The sequence below is a fragment of the Panulirus ornatus genome, unplaced genomic scaffold, assembly GCF_036320965.1.
Source record: "Panulirus ornatus isolate Po-2019 unplaced genomic scaffold, ASM3632096v1 CTG_7849_pilon, whole genome shotgun sequence".
Taxonomy (NCBI): domain Eukaryota; kingdom Metazoa; phylum Arthropoda; class Malacostraca; order Decapoda; family Palinuridae; genus Panulirus; species Panulirus ornatus.
In genome coordinates this window covers 9,018-29,684 of record NW_027265339.1, presented here as the reverse complement: position 1 = coordinate 29,684, position 20,667 = coordinate 9,018, and the positions used below count along the sequence as shown (strand labels likewise).

At 42.3% G+C, this 20,667-nt stretch overlaps 1 long non-coding RNA gene across 9 annotated transcripts; it reads right to left on the bottom strand.

Annotated features, from left to right (window-relative positions):
* Positions 1 to 2,560: 2,560 nt before the first annotated feature.
* On the bottom strand, positions 2,561 to 12,476 carry LOC139748554 (uncharacterized). 9 transcript variants are annotated; one of them, XR_011712732.1, is made up of 3 exons: positions 12,358 to 12,476; positions 3,427 to 3,646; positions 2,561 to 3,232 (listed from the first exon to the last, which is right to left on the bottom strand). It is a non-coding gene; the product is annotated as an uncharacterized lncRNA (long non-coding RNA). The 9 variants fall into 9 exon arrangements; XR_011712740.1 differs by lacking the exon at positions 12,358 to 12,476 and adding an exon at positions 11,907 to 11,926; XR_011712734.1 differs by lacking the exon at positions 12,358 to 12,476 and adding an exon at positions 7,631 to 7,652.
* Between the last annotated feature and the right edge of the window lie 8,191 nt (positions 12,477 to 20,667).

Genomic DNA, 20,667 nt, shown 5'->3' with positions numbered 1-20,667 from the left:
ATTAATATACTTTTCTTTTGTATCTGCAAAAATGTTTAAGCTTCTGCATTTTAGATGTGATACCCTCATTCTAATGAAAATTAATATGCTTCGTACTATTGGGAACACAGGTCTATCTTTGTACATTTTTCCTTTGCAAAATTTCATATTAGCACAAATTATCCCTTTTATAACCAGTTTCCATACTGGACCGAAATATTTCCTTCCAATTCCTTCATATAAACCATTATTGCTTTTGTGGTACAGTAAGTCTACCGAAGTTATCCATACTTTCTCCTTTATATATACCCATACTTTTATGCTGAAGGCTTGTGAAACAGAACAATTTTTTTTTCTTCTATATTTGTGGTATATATTGAGAGGGTGAAGGCATGTACAGAGCATCAGATTGGGGAAGAGCAGTGTGGTTTCAGAAGTGGTAGAGGATGTGTGGATCACGTGTTTGCTTTGAAGAATGTATGTGAGAAATACTTAGAAAAGCAAATGGATTCGTATGTAGCATTTATGGATCTGGAGAAGGCATATGATAGAGCTGATAGAGATGCTCTGTGGAAGGTACTAAGAATATATGGTGTGGGAGGCAAGTTGTTAGAAGCAGTGAAAAGTTTTTATCGAGGATGTAAGGCATGTGTACGTGTAGGAAGAGAGGAAAGTGATTGGTTCTCAGTGAGTGTAGGTTTGCGGCAGGGGTGTGTGATGTCTCCATGGTTGTTTAATTTGTTTATGGATGGGGTTGTTAGGGAGGCGAATGCAAGAGTTTTGGAAAGGGGGGGTATGCAGTCTGTTGTGCTTGGGAAGCGAGTCAGTTGTTGTTCGCTGATGATACAGCGCTGGTGGCTGATTCATCGAGAAACTGCAGAAGCTGGTGACTGAGTTTGGTAAAGTGTGTGAAAGAAGAAAGTTGAGAGTAAACATGAAGAAGAGCAAGGTTATTAGGTACAGTAGGGTTGAGGAGTCAAGTCAATTGGGAGGTAATTTTGAATGGAGAAAAACTGGAGGAAGTGAAGTGTTTTTAGATATCTGGGAGTGGATTTGGCAGCGGATGGAACCATGGAAGCGGAAGTGAATCATAGGGTGGGGGAGGGGGCGAAAATTCTGGGAGCCTTGAAGAATGTGTGGAAGTCGAGAACATCATCTCGGAAAGCAAAAATGGGTATGTTTGAAGGAATAGTGGTTCCACCAATGTTATATGGTTGCGAGGCGTGGGCTATGGATAGAGTTGTGCGCAGGAGGGTGGATGTGCTGAAAATGAGATGTTTGAGGACAATATGTGGTGTGAGGTGGTTTGATCGAGTAAGTAATGTAAGGGTAAGAGAGATGTGTGGCAATAAAGAGAGTGTGGTTAAGAACAGAAGAGGGTGTTTTGAAGTGGTTTGGTCACATGGAGAGAATGAGTGAGGAAAGATTGACCAAGAGGATATATGTGTCAGAAGTGGAGGGAACGAGGAGAAGTGGGAGACCAAATTGGAGGTGGAAAGATGGAGTGAAAAAGCTTTTGAGTGATCGGGGCCTGAACTTACAGGAGGGTGAAAGGCGTGCAAGGAATAGAGTGAATTGAAACGATGTGGTATACCGGGGTCGACGTGCTGTCAATGGATTGAACCAGGGCATGTGAAGCATCTGGGGTAAACCATGGAAAGTTCTGTGGGGCCTGGATGTGGAAAGGGAGCTGTGATTTCGGTGCATTATTACATGACAGCTAGAGACTGAGTGTGAACGAATGTGGCCTTTGTTGTCTTTCCCTAGTGCTACCTCGCACACATGAGGGGGGAGGGGGTTGTTATTTCATGTGTGGCGAGGTGGCAATGGAAATTAATAAAGGCAGACTATGAATTATGTACATGTGTATATATGTATATGTGTGTATATATATGTGTATACGTTGAGATGTATAGGTATGTATATTTGCGTGAGTGGACGTGTATGTATATACATGTGTATGTGGGTGGGTTGGGCCATTCTTTCGTCTGTTTCCTTGCGCTACCTCGCTAACGCAGGAGACAGCGACAAAGCAAAATAAAATTAAAAAAAAATGTATACAATTATAGGGTCATTATCCTTCGTGGATAAAAAGAAAATTTCCAAACCACCAATTTCTACGATAATCGACTTGACATTCATGCTCATTCATTATCCTAACAATCAAAATGTACCTCGGACATTTCAGTTGGAGAGGGTGTGATATCTATAAAGCTGAGGTAGGTGATGGCTGCAAGTGGTTAATGCAAACCACTGAACTAAGTGCTGCAGTAGTACGGTCAAGTATCTGCGCAGCAAGATATCTTTTTAACTGAACACTGATGATATCAATTCTGCAAATAGGTTACAATTATGCCACACGGTTTCCCCGTTATAATACATTTTCATGAACACTCCTGCCTGTCCTCCTCGTAAGCAGGATATTGATACACTCCATCATTCGTCAGCGATAAAGTTGGCCGACACTGAAATCATTAACTTCTCTCTCTTCACTGACGACTCTTCTTTCGAATCACACTGATGCGTTGTTGTGTTGTGGGAGGTTCGACATTCAGTACATCATGAAAACAATATACATAAACACAATCAACCAAATATTTTATTGCAATCGTTATCAAACGTTAATCGTTCCTTACAGTTGGAAAGACAAAACAGAATATATTGGCGACATGAACAACCTTCATAACGTAAATCAAACATTCATTTTCCTCTACATATCGTAAAAGTATACATTGTCTTATGCTTATTATTGACACTTATATGTATTAAGCAATAATAAACCAATCAATTTATAAAGACTAATGAAACCCAATTTTTAGGTACAATTTAATACACCGCCCAGCCTACAGAGTTCCTGAAAGGCGTGGACGTGGTTCAGTAGTTGATGGCTAGTCATCTTGTCACCTGATTGCCAGGTGTACACCATTTTTGCCCAAACATGTTCAATGATAATTTGGTCTGTTCATTGCTGGCTTGTCCAGGAGCTACAGGGTGTCTTGTTGAACGGCACGAGCAGTGTGGACGGGGCACCAATCGTTAATAGAAATGACAGGCCCGGCATGGAGAGGTAAACTCCTCGCTCGCAGAGACGGTAGAAACGTTCCTCCAGCACTTACTGGAACAGTCGTTGCAGTAAAGCAACCTCCAATGTGGAAAACGTCACCCAGGCCATGTAATGTCACTCTCCTCTACATGAAACATGTAAAGTGATATGAACGGGCCTCCTCGCTCATGCTGGCTCGGTCATATGTGCCTGCGAAACATTATGATTTTAACGCTTATCGTAGTGATTCGGCAAGATTTATAACAATAGTGGTTTATAAACAGAATATCAACTTTTGGTTACCAACATGAATTTCTGGTTACTATAACTATGCCGTTCTAAGTCTTTGAACAAGTTCTCAACGTCATATCGGTTACAGTTACTCCTCCAGCAGTGAACCTTACCATGAGAGTTGGATATACACATCTCCTCCGTGAACACTGCTTCAGACCAGATTCTGTTTCACTCAGAATGTGCTGTTCCCTCAGGCGTTCATTCCTCGCGGGAGTTCTGTGGTGTGTTCCTTTGTCGTGCAAAATTAGCCTGCGGCTCAACGGAAAAACGTCTTATGCCTATCACGTTCGCTGGAGGGGGTTGCCTCTGCCGCTGCCGCTCATGTTCTCTCTGCCAACAATAAAATACAACCATGTTCACAAAGAATGGACACTCAGTTCCCTGAACTGAAAATCTAAATTTCAATTATCAAGTTTAGATAGTTAAAAGCCTAATTTCATAACTTACAATCTACGTAATACCTTTAATATGAAAATGAGGTTACAATAATGACAAATATTTTCAAATATATTGCCTACTTCATTGTTAATCAAAACTTACGCATACCCATGTATAGTTACCCGCGAACAGACACTTCGGATTTGGCTGATAATAAACTCCGATGCAGGTATTTCATTCTCTATACATCATTCACCATTGCTGCCATGTTCCACTCCTCTTCATACACTCTTATAACTTACATTAAGTCGTTAAGGTTACCGCTCTCCAAACTTCTTCTATTCCACTTCATGGTGTTTGAGAACAGCTCAACTTCATGTGCGATGCCCAATATGGAGAACACATTTTCAAGGAGAGAGATCATGCGACCTCTGAGCACCAACCTCTCATCTCTCCGATTCACCCTAGCCTACCTCGATGCGGTCTAGTAAACGAGCTACCGTTCCCAGGCCAGCCAACCCAACCTACCTCACCATAACTCAGTACAGAAGCCACCACTCACCTGCCATTTCTGGGCTACCTCACCGCGACCTAGTATAGTAGCCACCACTTCGCGGCTGACCGAACCTAAACCTACCTCACAATGATCCACTTTGGTAGCCAACACTCACCCGCCTATTCTAGCCTACCTCACCTTGACCCAGTGCAGTACCTCCCCGCCCACCCGACCGTAGCCTATGAAAATCTTACCTAACCTCCCAAGAAGCAGATGATTATAATGGAAATGTGCCATTATTATTGTGGTCTGCTGGTGTGAAAACACATGAAGTGACCACGTATAGGGGAGGTTAGGCAGTGGGGCGAACTCTTACCACAATTTCTAATTTCTTTCACTGGCAACACGAAACTTCAAAGGGACCCGGTGGTCAGTTACTGTTTGTATTTTGCATATCCAAAACAAAGAACGTCATTCGGATGAGCTAAACTATCAATTTACCAAAACCATATTAACTGTAATAACGTCCATGGCGGGTTACACGTTCCAGGATGAACAATCATAAGCTGTAGCAATATACTTCGAAGTCTCTGTCTACAGAGTTCATTGTTCTCTACATTTTCTACCTGTTGTAATTACATTAAGTACACGTAACTATAGCTCACCACTCACTCTACATTGGTTACAACCATAGATCTACAAATGTTACTCTTACCTGACTAGAAATAAGACCTTTGTTTATGCAGAAATCAGTCAACTCAGATCCGGGAGCACGAAACCACCTGGCAGCTACCGAGCTGACGACCAGTCACTTGTGGTCACATATCCTCCCTTTCCACCACCACAAGACTTGTGTGAGCAAATTGAGTTTTACCCCGAGTGTCCCAGTGACCAGATTCTTACCTCTTCTCTAGTACCCTGAAACCTCCTCCACCACTACCCTTGCCGGAACCCTTAACGCGATACTGTCACTCACCACAACAACCCAGGAAATGAACGTATGAACCAGAAACATAATAATCTTCGATTCCGCAATAAACGCACTCGTCCGCCATCTCCAGGGAGAAGCAGGGCTTCATTGTATCGCAAAGCGTTGTCTCAATCCAGTGAAATGACGTGCATGGCCTTTTATCATTTTGTAACGTTCGCTTTTGACTATACACTTACTAATATTCCATGTAATTGTACTACATGCACATGTTACTAAAAAATCTATGCGGGAAAATTATTTTTGTTAATATTGTATAGTGTAAACGTGAGTCCGTCCATGTCAGTGCCAATGTAACAATTCGGATTCAGACATCGTCCACGTTTATAATGTATTCCGACTCTTCTGACATCTGTCAATTTCTAAACAATGTTTTACTTGTTTGTCTTTCTTTGGTCAACCACGACTGAAAAAAAAAACTAATCTTAAGGAACACATTTTGTCCTTGATGGTGGAAATTCAACGACATTTTTATCACGATTTATAGATAAAATATCTGCCAGGACGGCCGTAGCCAGGACTAACAATCTGTTTCACCATTTACCACACTCACCATAGAAAGTGGAATTGCGTTGATGGTTTTCAATAACCACATTATGTTCATGGAGTACTTCCCTAACGTGCAATGAGAGGTGGACACAGAATCAACAGAAGAGTGTAAACATACCATACTAAAACATGAGCAATATACTCGTCCTGCTTTTAATGTGGTATTTCCTGAAACAACATTTGTCGACGGAAATTTCCAAGCCACGTATGCCAACTCTCCTGATTGATTTACTTTTTTGTGGAGAGTCCCAGGCAGAAGGGTCATCTGAATGCCCTAATCAAGACATCTTAGTAACGAGTATATACATATACGTCCAAATGTACGATAGTGCACTAAGATGGCCTGTTCGCTGACACACAAGGTATTCGCTCCCTGTTAAACAGGAACGGCTCACTCCCTGAAGCATCAAAGCCGCTTTTTCCAATGACGTCTCACCAGATGACATACGTCAGCACCTCATATCCTGGAGCGTGTTGGCCCATTTTCTCCTGATACAGGATGTCAGTACACTCCAAGATTGACGACTACGCCTAACACATGCTGGCAATTCACTCTCTGACAGTAGGGTGTCAGCCACCGCCACGCGTCGGTGCTTTACTCCCTGCAGTGGCTGTCTCCCTGGGAGACTCCGGCAACTCGCTCCCTAACAAACAACCTTCTGCCTAATACCTAAAGCTCACATCACTCTAAAAGCTAAATATAATCGCAAGTCATCGACCACAAATATATAATTCCCTAGGTGAATCCTATTTTGATGATCCTTGGAGCTCGATAGAGCTGCAAAATATCGTTTGGCACTGGTCAGCATAAACTCAAGAGTAAAGCTTTGCTTTGATAACCTGTGGTGCCCTCAACAGCTAAATAAAATCGTCTGGCTAAGCCAGAGTAAAGTTACCAATGAGCAGCTTTACTTTGATGACCCATGAAGCCCGCACAAGCGTTAGGCCAGAAGAAAATTCTCAAGGTAAAAACTCTACTCTGATATCCTATGTGCCCCACAAAACCTATATAAAACCGTCTAGCGTTAGCCTGAATATAAGTCTGGATGTAGATCTTTACTTTCACAACCCATAAACCAAGTAAGTTGAAAATAATCGTCTGGCATTAGCTGGATCAAATGTCCTAAAGGAACGCTTTAGTTTGGCGTCGTTGGTTCATATCTCGACAATCTACTTCGACTAATTCGTTTACACACATACATTGCGGATTCCTACCCGACACACTATAAAGGGGAAAAGGAAGCGTTACTCACTATCGACAGGCATCGGTGGCTCAGTCTCTGATACACGTCGGTAGCTTACTTCACCACACATCACTTTGACGAACTCGAAAACTTTGCCCACTCTCCAACAGTCATCGATGAGCTTCGTCTCTAACACACGTGTGTCGGTAGCTCACTTCATGGCAGACCAAATTCGATTCTCTCTCTCTCTGACACACAAAGATATGGTTTCCTACCTGACACACTAAAAACACTGCTCGCTCCCTGACAGACGACAGTTGCATCGTATCTCATACACATTGGTAGCTCACTCCATGATACACTACATTGCCTAACTCCGTTATCATTACTTCCTGCCTGACACACACGCTTCAGAGGCAAAAACACGTCAGTAGCTCTGTTTCTAACGTACGTGGGTAGTTCACACCATGACAATACATGACTAACTCCCTGATGCACAAGGCTGGCTTTCTGTCTCACACTACTACAGTGGCGACAACACAAAACTGCTGCTCACTTCCTAACAAACTATCGTGGCAAAGAATGGCTGCTCACACTGACAGATTGTCTGGCTCCGTCTCTAGCACATGTTGGCACCTCACTCTAGAACACACTATTCTCACCAACTCCCTGGCACACAAGGGCGGCTACCTATCTGACGGTGGAGGAACGCTACTCACTCCCTGACAGACGTCAGTGGCTTCGATTCGAGCACACGTCGTGGGCTTATGCCCCGATGTACGATAGTTTACCACTGCGGCCTGTTGTTCTCTGGCACACGACGAGAGGTTCTCTCCCCCCTCAACAATGAAACAACAACGCCCAACGCGTCCCCTAACATCAAAGCCGTTCACTTTCAAACGACCATCTCACCAGCTGACATGCGTCTCCACCTAATGTCCTGGCGCATTGGCACTTTCCTTCCTGATACACGGCGGCAGATCACTCCAAGACAGACCAAGATGCCTGACACATCATAACGAGCTAGTCATTCCCGAACACAAAACAGTGTCTTACTGCCACGCGCTGGGTTCTCTCTCTCTCTCTCTCTCTCCCTCTCTCTAAGGTGCTACGGCAAATCACTCCCTGACAAAACTATGGCTTCCCGGCTAGCAATACCCTGAGAGCATAGCGCTCCCTAAGGAACCAAATGCTCCCTATCCTGACATAAGTCGGAGGGAGGGTTCCAGTCTGCCACATACCGTCATGTCAATTATTTATGTCGGTGGTTCACGCCTCGACTCGACGAAGATTTAACCTCTACAAAACTTACAGAAGGCTCAGAGTGGGGTGCCTAAATGTGTGTGGATGTAACCAAGATGTGAAAAAAGGAGAGATAGGTAGTATGTTTGAGGAAAGGAACCTGGATGTTTTGGCTCTGAGTGAAACGAAGCTCAAGGGTAAAGGGGAAGAGTGGTTTGGGAATGTCTGGGGAGTAAAGTCAGGGGTTAGTGAGAGGACAAGAGCAAGGGAAGGAGTAGCAATACTCCTGAATCAGGAGTTGTGGGAGTATGTGATAGAATGTAAGAAAGTAAATTCTCGATTAATATGGGTAAAACTGAAAGTTGATGGAGAGAGGTGGGTGGTTATTGGTGCATATGCACCTGGGCATGAGAAGAAAGATCATGAGAGGCAAGTGTTTTGGGAGCAGCTGAATGAGTGTGTTAGTGGTTTTGATGCACGAGACCGGGTTATAGTGATGGGTGATTTAAATGCAAAGGTGAGTAATGTGGCAGTTGAGGGAATAATTGGTATACATGGGGTGTTCAGCGTTGTAAATGGAAATGGTGAAGAGCTTGTAGATTTATGTGCTGAAAAAGGACTGATGATTGGGAATACCTGGTTTAAAAAGCGAGATATACATAAGTATACTTATGTAAGTAGGAGAGATGGCCAGAGAGCGTTATTGGATTACGTGTTAATTGACAGGCGTGCGAAAGAGAGACTTTTGGATGTTAATGTGCTGAGAGGTGCAACTGGAGGGATGTCTGATCATTATCTTGTGGAGGCTAAGGTGAAGATTTGTATGGGTTTTCAGAAAAGAAGAGTGAATGTTGGGGTGAAGAGGGTGGTGAGAGTAAGTGAGCTTGGGAAGGACACCTGTGTGAGGAAGTACCAGGAGAGACTGAGTACAGAATGGAAAAAGGTGAGAACAATGGAAGTAAGGGGAGTGGGGGAGGAATGGGATGTATTTAGGGAATCAGTGATGGATTGCGCAAAAGATGCTTGTGGCATGAGAAGAGTGGGAGGTGGGTTGGTTAGAAAGGGTAGTGAGTGGTGGGATGAAGAAGTAAGAGTATTAGTGAAAGAGAAGAGAGAGGCATTTGGACGATTTTTGCAGGGAAAAAATGCAATTGAGTGGGAGATGTATAAAAGAAAGAGACAGGAGGTCAAGAGAAAGGTGCAAGAGGTGAAAAAAAGGGCAAATGAGAGTTGGGGTGAGAGAGTATCATTAAATTTTAGGGAGAATAAAAAGATGTTCTGGAAGGAGGTAAATAAAGTGCGTAAGACAAGGGAGCAAATGGGAACTTCAGTGAAGGGCGCAAATGGGGAGGTGATAAAGTAGTGGTGATGTGAGAAGGAGATGGAGTGAGTATTTTGAAGGTTTGTTGAATGTGTTTGATGATAGAGTGGCAGATATAGGGTGTTTTGGTCGAGGTGGTGTGCAAAGTGGGAGGGTTAGGGAAAATGATTTGGTAAACAGAGAAGAGGTAGTGAAAGCTTTGCGGAAGATGAAAGCCGGCAAGGCAGCAGGTTTGGATGGTATTGCAGTGGAATTTATTAAAAAAGGGGGTGACTGTATTGTTGACTGGTTGGTAAGGTTATTTAATGTATGTATGACTCATGGTGAGGTGCCTGAGGATTGGCGGAATGCGTGCATAGTGCCATTGTACAAAGGCAAAGGGGATAAGAGTGAGTGCTCAAATTACAGAGGTATAAGTTTGTTGAGTATTCCTGGTAAATCATATGGGAGGGTATTGATTGAGAGGGTGAAGGCATGTACAGAGCATCAGATTGGGGAAGAGCAGTGTGGTTTCAGAAGTGGTAGAGGATGTGTGGATCAGGTGTTTGCTTTGAAGAATGTATGTGAGAAATACTTAGAAAAGCAAATGGATTTGTATGTAGCATTTATGGATCTGGAGAAGGCATATGATAGAGTTGATAGAGATGCTCTGTGGAAGGTATTAAGAATATATGGTGTGGGAGGAAAGTTGTTAGAAGCAGTGAAAAGTTTTTATCGAGGATGTAAGGCATGTGTACGTGTAGGAAGAGAGGAAAGTGATTGGTTCTCAGTGAATGTAGGTTTGCGGCAGGGGTGTGTGATGTCTCCATGGTTGTTTAATTTGTTTATGGATGGGGTTGTTAGGGAGGTAAATGCAAGAGTTTTGGAAAGAGGGGCAAGTATGAAGTCTGTTGGGGATGAGAGAGCTTGGGAAGTGAGTCAGTTGTTGTTCGCTGATGATACAGCGCTGGTGGCTGATTCATGTGAGAAACTGCAGAAGCTGGTGACTGAGTTTGGTAAAGTGTGTGGAAGAAGAAAGTTAAGAGTAAATGTGAATAAGAGCAAGGTTATTAGGTACAGTAGGGTTGAGGGTCAAGTCAATTGGGAGGTGAGTTTGAATGGAGAAAAACTGGAGGAAGTGAAGTGTTTTAGATATCTGGGAGTGGATCTGGCAGCGGATGGAACCATGGAAGCGGAAGTGGATCATAGGGTGGGGGAGGGGGCGAAAATTCTGGGAGCCTTGAAGAATGTGTGGAAGTCGAGAACATTATCTCGGAAAGCAAAAATGGGTATGTTTGAAGGAATAGTGGTTCCAACAATGTTGTATGGTTGCGAGGCGTGGGCTATGGATAGAGTTGTGCGCAGGAGGATGGATGTGCTGGAAATGAGATGTTTGAGGACAATGTGTGGTGTGAGGTGGTTTGATCGAGTAAGTAACGTAAGGGTAAGAGAGATGTGTGGAAATAAAAAGAGCGTGGTTGAGAGAGCAGAAGAGGGTGTTTTGAAGTGGTTTGGGCACATGGAGAGAATGAGTGAGGAAAGATTGACCAAGAGGATATACGTGTCGGAGGTGGAGGGAACGAGGAGAAGAGGGAGACCAAATTGGAGGTGGAAAGATGGAGTGAAAAAGATTTTGTGTGATCGGGGCCTGAACATGCAGGAGGGTGAAAGGAGGGCTAGGAATAGAGTGAATTGGAGCGATGTGGTATACCGGGGTTGACGTGCTGTCTGTGGATTGAATCAAGGCATGTGAAGCGTCTGGGGTAAACCATGGAAAGCTGTGTAGGTATGTATATTTGCGTGTGTGGACATATGTATATACATGTGTATGGGGGGGGTTGGGCCATTTCTTTCGTCTGTTTCCTTGCGCTACCTCGCAAACGCGGGAGACAGCGACAAAGTATAATAAAAAAAAAGATAAAATAACCTATTATAATGTACTACGTACCTTATTATGGCGTACACCCATCAATGTACTATGTACTTATGTTGTACACCCATCATAACGTACTATGATAAGTAGAAAGATGAAATAGCACGATAAGTTCCCAGTGAGTGTAATAATCACAACAGGAGAGACACAAGAGAGAAATAAGTCAGTTGATGATATACAACCAAGAGACTTACCTAGGATGCTTTTGGTCAACAATGTACAAGACAGACATCGAGAGTATCAAACTTATTATTTTACAAATTTCATCAACAATAAAGTTATCCAGTTTGTATAGACCATCACTAATATTAAGACAATTCTTTGCATTTAATAATAGAAGATTCAATGATATTTCTCGTGGTAATAAAATCAGAGAACCGAGATCGCATTAATCCAGTCAATACAATGATCATAGTTTTTAACGTGATTAAACAAGACATTTGATTCTTGTCTCGTTCTTAAACTCATGTTGCTAAAGTCAAACAAAGATCCTTACCAGTCTGCCCAACATAAAACTTACCAATTTCTACATGGCACTTTAAAGATGCGCCAAGGAGAATTTTCTGGTGAATTCCGGATTAAGATATTCATTATAGTATTATTGTTGCTGAAGGCAACATTTACATTAAAGGATTTAAGCAAAATGGGAATTATCATTAAAAGGGGGAACTCAAAGATTTTTGGTATGAATGGAAGGTTTGGCCTCAACTCTATAAAATCATTTCTTTGCTAACTTAAGGGACTTATCAATGAAAAATCTAGAGTACTCTAACTCGGATCCAATAGAATATTTCCAAAACTGATCATCAATATACTCTGGACTGCATATATATATATATATATATATATATATATATATATATATATATATACAGCATGTTCTGCATGGAACCGTTGGTAATTGGAGTTTAATTTCACCGACTCCCTACACCAACTATACAAAATGAAGGCAAGAGAAGGGAAGAACTTACCCTGCCCGGAGCTGATGGTCAAAGAGGTTGCAATGGGTAAGAGCTTGTTCTTGAAGCCTCGAATGCTGTAGATTCGAAGCTGCGTCGAACACTAACCTTCAATTGAATATTGATTTTTTTCATGCCTTTCTCATCATTTCGCGAACAAACTCAATAAAATCTCTTCGAATATTAAGACACAAAGAATATATATAAACATAATAAGCTCTTTCATCAGATAATTATAAAATGAATCGATAATTCATGAGTTCATTCACGGTTCAAAGATGAGTTCAGTGGGGTGAAGCAATTTGGGTCGTTTTAACAGGCCATACAGAGCGGTTCGGTTGTTTCAACTTTAACCGTATATTTGTTGCAGATATAGGTAAAGATACTTAAATTTTGGTTTGAAAAACTAAAACTATAATTTTTACTTTAAAATATCATGGCAATAATTATCAAAATAAGCATGTTAAAAGTAATGCTTCAGGAAATAAGTGTCCATTTGGTATTTTTACATGATTTAGAATATGATGTTAAGGACCACGACAACAGCGTTATCTTGCTATAATTAAGTAACACTTAAATGCGTCCAAGAAAATAAGTAAATGAATAACAAGGCTTGTGGTTGTCCGGGCCTCCCCCCCCCCCCCCCCCCCCCCCCCGGGCAGAGCTGCATTCATTCCCAGATAAAAACAATAATATTACTCGAATATACATATTATAGGCAATCTTTATATTTCTTGATACAAAACAACTATTTAAACAATTGGAATATGACACTGACCAATTTGAAGTAACAGGCGCAACATTTCTTTGGTCTACAGGCATTTGCGAAAGTTCCTCAACAGGAAATTTCGAACATACCTTCTAACTGGGAAGTCCTGTTACTTTCAGGTTATCTTGACATGATACAGAGTTTACATTGTTTATGAAGCCATGTGAGCGAACTACAGAAACAAATTATACTGTTAATGGAGAGGTGCTGCAAGTTTATATTAATTCCTCGCTTATTACGTTCTCGCTCCTATTTCACGGCACAATTCTCTGATGTATTCCGTATACAGGAAAAATACTAACAAACTAGTATATGTTTAAGAAAATAGTATGTCCAAATCAGCTTCCATGTGTGTTCAATGGACACAAAAGTAATGAATTTTCCACTGATTAAGATTCTTATACTTATGATACTCAAATATCAGAGAAGAATGAAGATATTTCACAAAGTAGATATTTGCATCAAATTTTCGTCTGGTTGTTCTCATTTTTCCTTTCTCGTTATTTCCCTAACAGTTATCGGTGCTCATCTGAACAAAATGCTACTGTTTTGTCTTTCCCATATCAAAATCAAGCTTGTTCTATGTATAATGTACATTTTGTCCCTCATTTATATCTCTCTTCTTTTATCTATCTGCATGTATTCCTTATATCGGATTTCTTTCTGCTTGTTCTTCAGCATTTTATACTTTGCAATACTGGTTATAGCAGTTCTCTTGTCTTACGCGCTTTGTTTACTTCCTTCCAAAGCATCATTTTACTCTCCCTGAAATTTAATGATACTCTCTCACCCCAATTCTCATTTGCCCTCTTTTTCACCTCTTGCACCTTCCTCTTGACCTCTTACCTCTTTCCTTTATACATCTTCCCGTCATTTGCACTATTTCCCTGCAAAAATCGTCCAAATGCCTCTCTCCTTTTTACACAATCTTATGTCTTCATTCCACCACTACTGCCCTTTCTAATCTGCCCACCTCCCACCTTTCATATGCCACAGGCATTTCTTGTGCAAGCCATCACTGCTTCCCTAAATACATCCCATTCCATCCCCCACTCCCCTTATGTCATCTGCTCTCACCATTTCCATTCTGCACTCAATCTCTCTTGGTACTTCCTCACACAAGTCTTTCCAAGCTCACTTACTCTCACCACTCTCTTCACCCCAACATTCTCTCTTCTTTTCTGAAAACCTGTACATATCTTCACCTTCGCCTCCACAAGATAATAATCATACATCCTTCCAGTTGCATCTCTCAGCACATTAACGTCCAAAAGTCTCTCTTTCACGCTCCTATCGATTAACAAGTAATCCAATAACACTCTCTGGTCGTCTCTCCTACTTACATACTTATACTTATGTATATCTCTTTTTAAACCAGGTATTTCCAATCACTAGTCCTTTTTCAGCACACAAATCTACAAGCTCTCCACCATTTCCAATTACAACACTGAACACCCCATGCACACCAATTATACCCTCAACTGCCACATTACTCACCTTTGCATTCAAATCACCCATCATTATAACCCGGTCTCATGCATAAAAGCTGCTAACACACCCACTCAGCTGCTCCCAAAACACTTGCCTCAAGATCTTTCTTCTTATGACCAGGTGCATAGGCACCAATAATCACCCATCTCTCTCCATTGACTTTCAGTTTTACCCGTATCAATCTAGAGTTTACTTTCTTGCACTCTATCACATAATCCCACAACTCCTGCCTCAGGAGTAGTGCTACACCTTCCTTTGCTCTTCTTGAGCTTCATTACACCCAGAGCCAAAACATCCAGGTTCCTTTCCTCAAACATACTACCTATCTCTCTTTTTTCTCATCTTGGTTACATTCACACACATTTAGACACCCCAATCTGAGCCTTCGAGGAGGATGAGCACTCCCTGCATGACTCCTTCTGTTTCCCCTTTTAGAAAGTTATAATACAAGGAGGGAATGGTTTCTAGCCCCCCACTCCCATCCCCTTTATTTGCCTTCTAGGACACGTGGGAAATCGATGGGAAGTATTCTTTCTTCTCTATCCCCAGGGATATATATTCATATATATATTTATATATTCATTTATTTTGCTTTGGCGCTGTCTCCTGCATTTGCAAGGTAGCGCAAGGAAACAGACGAAAGAAATGGCCCAACCCACCCACATACGCATGTATATACATACACATCCACACACGCAAATATACATACCTATACATCTCAATGTATACATATATATACACACACAGACATATACATATACACACATGCACACAATTCACACTGTCTGCCTTTATTCATTCCCATCGCCACCTTACCACACATGAAAAAACAACCCCCTACCCCCTCATGTGTGTGAGGTAGCGCTAGGAAAAGACAACAAAGGCCCCACCCATTCACACTCAGTCTCCAGCTGTCATGTAATAATGCCCCAAACCACAACTCCCTTTCCACATCCAGGCCCCACAAAACTTTCCATGGTTTACCCCAGACGCTCCACATGCCCTGGTTCAACCCATTGACAGCAAGTCGACCCCGGTATACCACATCATTTCGATTCACTCTATTCCTTGCACGCCTTTCACCCTCCTGCATGTTCGGGCCCCGATCACTCAAAATCTTTTTCACTCCATCTTTCCACCTCCAATTTGGTCTCCCACTTCTCCTCGTTCCCTCCACCTCTGACACATATATCCTCTTGGTCAATCTTTCCTTACTCATTCTCTCCATGTGACCAAACCATTTCAAAACACCCTCTTCTGCTCTCTCAAACACACTCTTTATATTACCACACATCTCTCTCACCCTATTATTACTTACTCGATCAAACCACCTCACACCACATATTGTCCTCAAACATCTCATTTCCAGCACATCCATCCTCCTCCGCACAACTCTAGCCCACGCCTTGCAACCATATAACATCGTTGGAACCACTATTCCTTCAAACATACCCATTTTTGCTTTCCGAGATAACGTTCTCAACTTCCACACATTCTTCAACGCTCCCAGAACTTTCGTCCCCTCCCCCACTCAATGATTCACTTCCACATCCATGGTTCCATCTGCTGCCAAATCCACTCGCAGATATCTAAAACACTTCACTTCCTCCAGTTTTTCTCCATTCAAACTTACCTCCCAATTGACTTGTCCCTCAACCCTACTGTACCTAATAACCTTGCTCTTATTCACATTCACTCTCAGCTTTCTTCTTTCACATACTTTACCAAACTCAGTCACCAGATTCTGCAGTTTCTCACACGAATCAGCCTCAGCGCTGTATCATCAGCGAACAACAACTGACTCACTTCCCAAGCTCTCTCATCCACAACAGACTGCATACTTGCCCCTCTTTCCAAAACTCTTGCATTCACCCCCCTAACAACCCCATCCATAAACAAATTAAACAACCATGGAGACATCACACACCCTGCTGCAAACCTAAATTCACTGAGAACCAATCACTTTCCTCTCTTCCTATACGTACACATGCCTTACATCCTCGATAAAAACTTTTCACTGTTTCTAACAACTTGCCTCTCACACCATATATTCTTAATACCTTCCACAGAGCATCTCTATCAACTCTATCATATGCCTTCTCCAGATCCATAAATGCTACATACAAATCCATTTGCTTTTCTAAGTATTTCTCACATACATTCTTCAAAGCAAACACCTGATCCACACATCCTCTACCACTTCTGAAACCAAACTGCTCTTCCCCAATCTGATGCTCTGTACAAGCCTTCACCCTCTCAATCAATACCCTCCTATATAATTTCACAGGAATACTCAACAAGCTTATATCTCTGTAATTTGAGCACTCACTTTTATCCCCTTTGCCTTTGTACAACGGCACTATGCAAGCATTCCTTCCACCAATCCTCAGGCCCTTCACCATGAGTCATACATACATTAAATAACCTTACCAACCAGTCAACAATACAGTCACCCCCTTTTTTAATAAATTCCACTGCAATACCATCCAAACCCGCTGCCTTGCTGGCTTTCATCTTCCGCAAAGCTTTTACTACCTCTTCTCTGTTTACCAAATCATTCTCCCTAACCCTCTCACTTTGCACGAAACCTCGACCAAAACACCCTATAACTGCCACTCTATCATCAAACACATTCAACAAACCTTCAAAATACTCACTCCATCTCCTTCTCACATCACCACTACTTGTTATCACCTCCCCATTAGCCCCCTTCACTGAAGTTCCCATTTGTTCCCTTATCTTACGCACTTTATTTACCTCCTTCCAAAACATCTTTTTATTCTCCCCAATATTTAATGATACTTTCTCACCCCAACTCTCATTTGCCCTCTTATTCACCTCTTGCACCTTTCTCTTGACCTCCTGCCTCTTTCTTTTATACATCTCCCAATCATTTGCATTATTTCCCTGAAAAAATTGTCCAAATTCCTCTCTCTTCTCTTTCACTAATAATCTTACTTCTTCATCCCACCACTCACTACCCTTTCTAATCTGCCTACCTCCTACACTTCTCATGCCACAAGCATCTTTTGCGCAAGCCATCACTGCTTCCCTAAATACATCCCATTCCTCCCCCACTCCCCTTACCTCCTTTGTTCTCACCTTTTTCCATTCTGTACTAAGTCTCTCCTGGTACTTCCTCACACAAGTCTCCTTCCCAAGCTAACTTACTCTCACCACTCTCTTCACCCCAACATTCTCTCTTCATCTTCACCTTTGCCTCCACAAGATAATGATCAGGCATCCCTCCAGTTGCACCTCTCAGCACGTTAACATCCAAAAGTCTCTCTTTTGCGCACCTATCAATTAACACGTGATCCAATAATGCTCTCTGGACATCTCTCCTACTTACATACATATACTTATGTATATCTCTCTTTTTAAACCAGGTATTCCCAATCACCAGTCCTTTTTCAGCACATAAATCTACAAGCTCTTCACCATTTCCATTTACAACACTGAACACCCCATGTATACCAATTATTCCCTCAACTGCCACATTACTCACCTTTGCATTCAGATCACCCATCACTATAACCCGGTCTCATGCATCAAAACCACTAACACACTCATTCAGCTGCTCCCAAAACACTTGCCTCTCATGATCATTCTTCTCATGCCCAGGTGCATATGCACCAATAATCACCCATCTCTCTCCATCAACTTTCAGTTTTACCCATATCAATCTAGAGTTTACTTTCTTACACTCTATCACATACTCCCACCACACCTGTTTCAAGAGTAGGGCTACTCCTTCCCTTGCTCTTGTCCTCTCACTAACCCCTGACTTTACTCCCAAGACATTCCCAAACCACTCTTCCCCTTTACCCTTGAGCTTCGTTTCACTCAGAGCCAAAACATCTAGGTTCCTTTCCTCAAACATACTACCTATCTCTCCTTTTTTCTCATCTTGATTACATCCACACACATTTAGACACCCCAATCTGAGCCTTCGAGGAGGATGAGCACTCCCCGCGTGACTCCTTCTGTTTCCCCTTTTAGAAAGTTAAAATACAAGGAGGGGAGGGTTTCCAGCCCCCCACTCCCGTCCCCTTTAGTCGCCTTCTACGACACGTGAGGAATGCGTGGGAAGTATTCTTTCTCCCCTATCCCCAGGGATATATATATATATATATATATATATATATATATATATATATATATATATATATATATATATATATATATATATATATATTTTTTTTCCGCTGTCTCCCGCGTTTGCGAGGTAGCGCAAGGAAACAGACGAAAGAAAATGGCCCAACCCACCCCCATACACATGTATATACATACGTCCACACACGCAGATATACATACCTACACAGCTTTCCATGGTTTACCCCAGACGCTTCACATGCCCTGATTCAATCCACTGACAGCACGTCAACCCCGGTATACCACATCGATCCAATTCACTCTATTCCTTGCCCTCCTTTCACCCTCCTGCATGTTCAGGCCCCGATCACACAAAATCTTTTTCACTCCATCTTTCCACCTCCAATTTGGTCTCTCACTTCTCCTCGTTCCCTCCACCTCCGACACATATATCCTCTTGGTCAATCTTTCCTCACTCATTCTCTCCATGTGCCCAAACCATTTCAAAACACCCTCTTCTGCTCTCTCAACCACGCTCTTTTTATTTCCACACATCTCTCTTACCCTTATGTTACTTACTCGATCAAACCACCTCACACCACACATTGTCCTCAAACATCTCATTTCCAGCACATCCATCCTCCTGCGCACGACTCTATCCATAGCCCACGCCTTGCAACCATACAACATTGTTGGAACCACTATTCCTTCAAACATACCCATTTTTGCTTTCCGAGATAATGTTCTCGACTTCCACACATTCTTCAACGCTCCCAGGATTTTCGCCCCCTCCCCCACCCTATGATCCACTTCCGCTTCCATGGTTCCATCCGCTGCCAGATCCACTCCCAGATATCTAAAACACTTTACTTCCTCCAGTTTTTCTCCATTCAAACTTACCTCCCAATTGACTTGACCCTCAACCCTACTGTACCTAATAACCTTGCTCTTATTCACATTTACTCTTAACTTTCTTCTTTCACACACTTTACCAAACTCAGTCACCAGCTTCTGCAGTTTCTCACATGAATCAGCCACCAGCGCTGTATCATCAGTGAACAACAACTGACTCACTTCCCAAGCTTTCTCATCCCCAACAGACTTCATACTTGCCCCTCTTTCCAAAACTCTTGCATTCACCTCCCTAACAACCCCATCCATAAACAAATTAAACAACTGTATACTTGACCGCCATTTCTCATGTCAGCGAGGTAGCATCATGAAAAATTAGAGGAAGTGAAGTGTTTTATACATCTGCCAGTGGACTTAGCATCGAATGTAACCATGGAAGCGGAAGCTAGTCACAAGATGGGGGAGGGACTGAAGGTCCTGGAAGCAATGAAGAATGTGTGGAAGGAGAGAACGTTATCTCAGAGAATAATAATGGATATGTTTGAAGGACTAATAATTCCAACTATACAATATGGCTGCGAGACATGGGATATAGATACAGTGGTATGGAGGAGGGTGGATGTGTTGAAAATGAAATGTTTGAGGACAATATTTTGAGGTGGTTTGATTAAGTAATGAAAGGTAAGAGATGTGTGGATATAAAAACAGTGGGGTTGAGAGAACAGAAGAGGGTGTGTTGATATGGTTTGGATATGTGGAGAGAATGAATGAGGAAAGGTTGACAAGGAGGATACATGTGTCACAGGTGGAGGGAAAAAGAAGCAGGACACCACATTGGAGGTGGAAGGATGGAGTGAGAAAGATTTTGAGTGACCGGGGCCTGAACATACAGGAAGGTGATAGGCTTGCAAGGAATAGAGTGAATTGGATGATGTGGTATACCAGGGTCGACCTGCTGTTAATGGACTGAACCAGGGCAAGTGAAGCACCTGGGGTAAATCATGGCAAGGTCTGTAGGACCTGCATGTGGATAGGGAGCTGTGGATTTGGTGTATTACACATGACAGCTAGAGACTGAGAGTGAATGAATGCGGCCTTTTTAGTCTGTTTCCCTG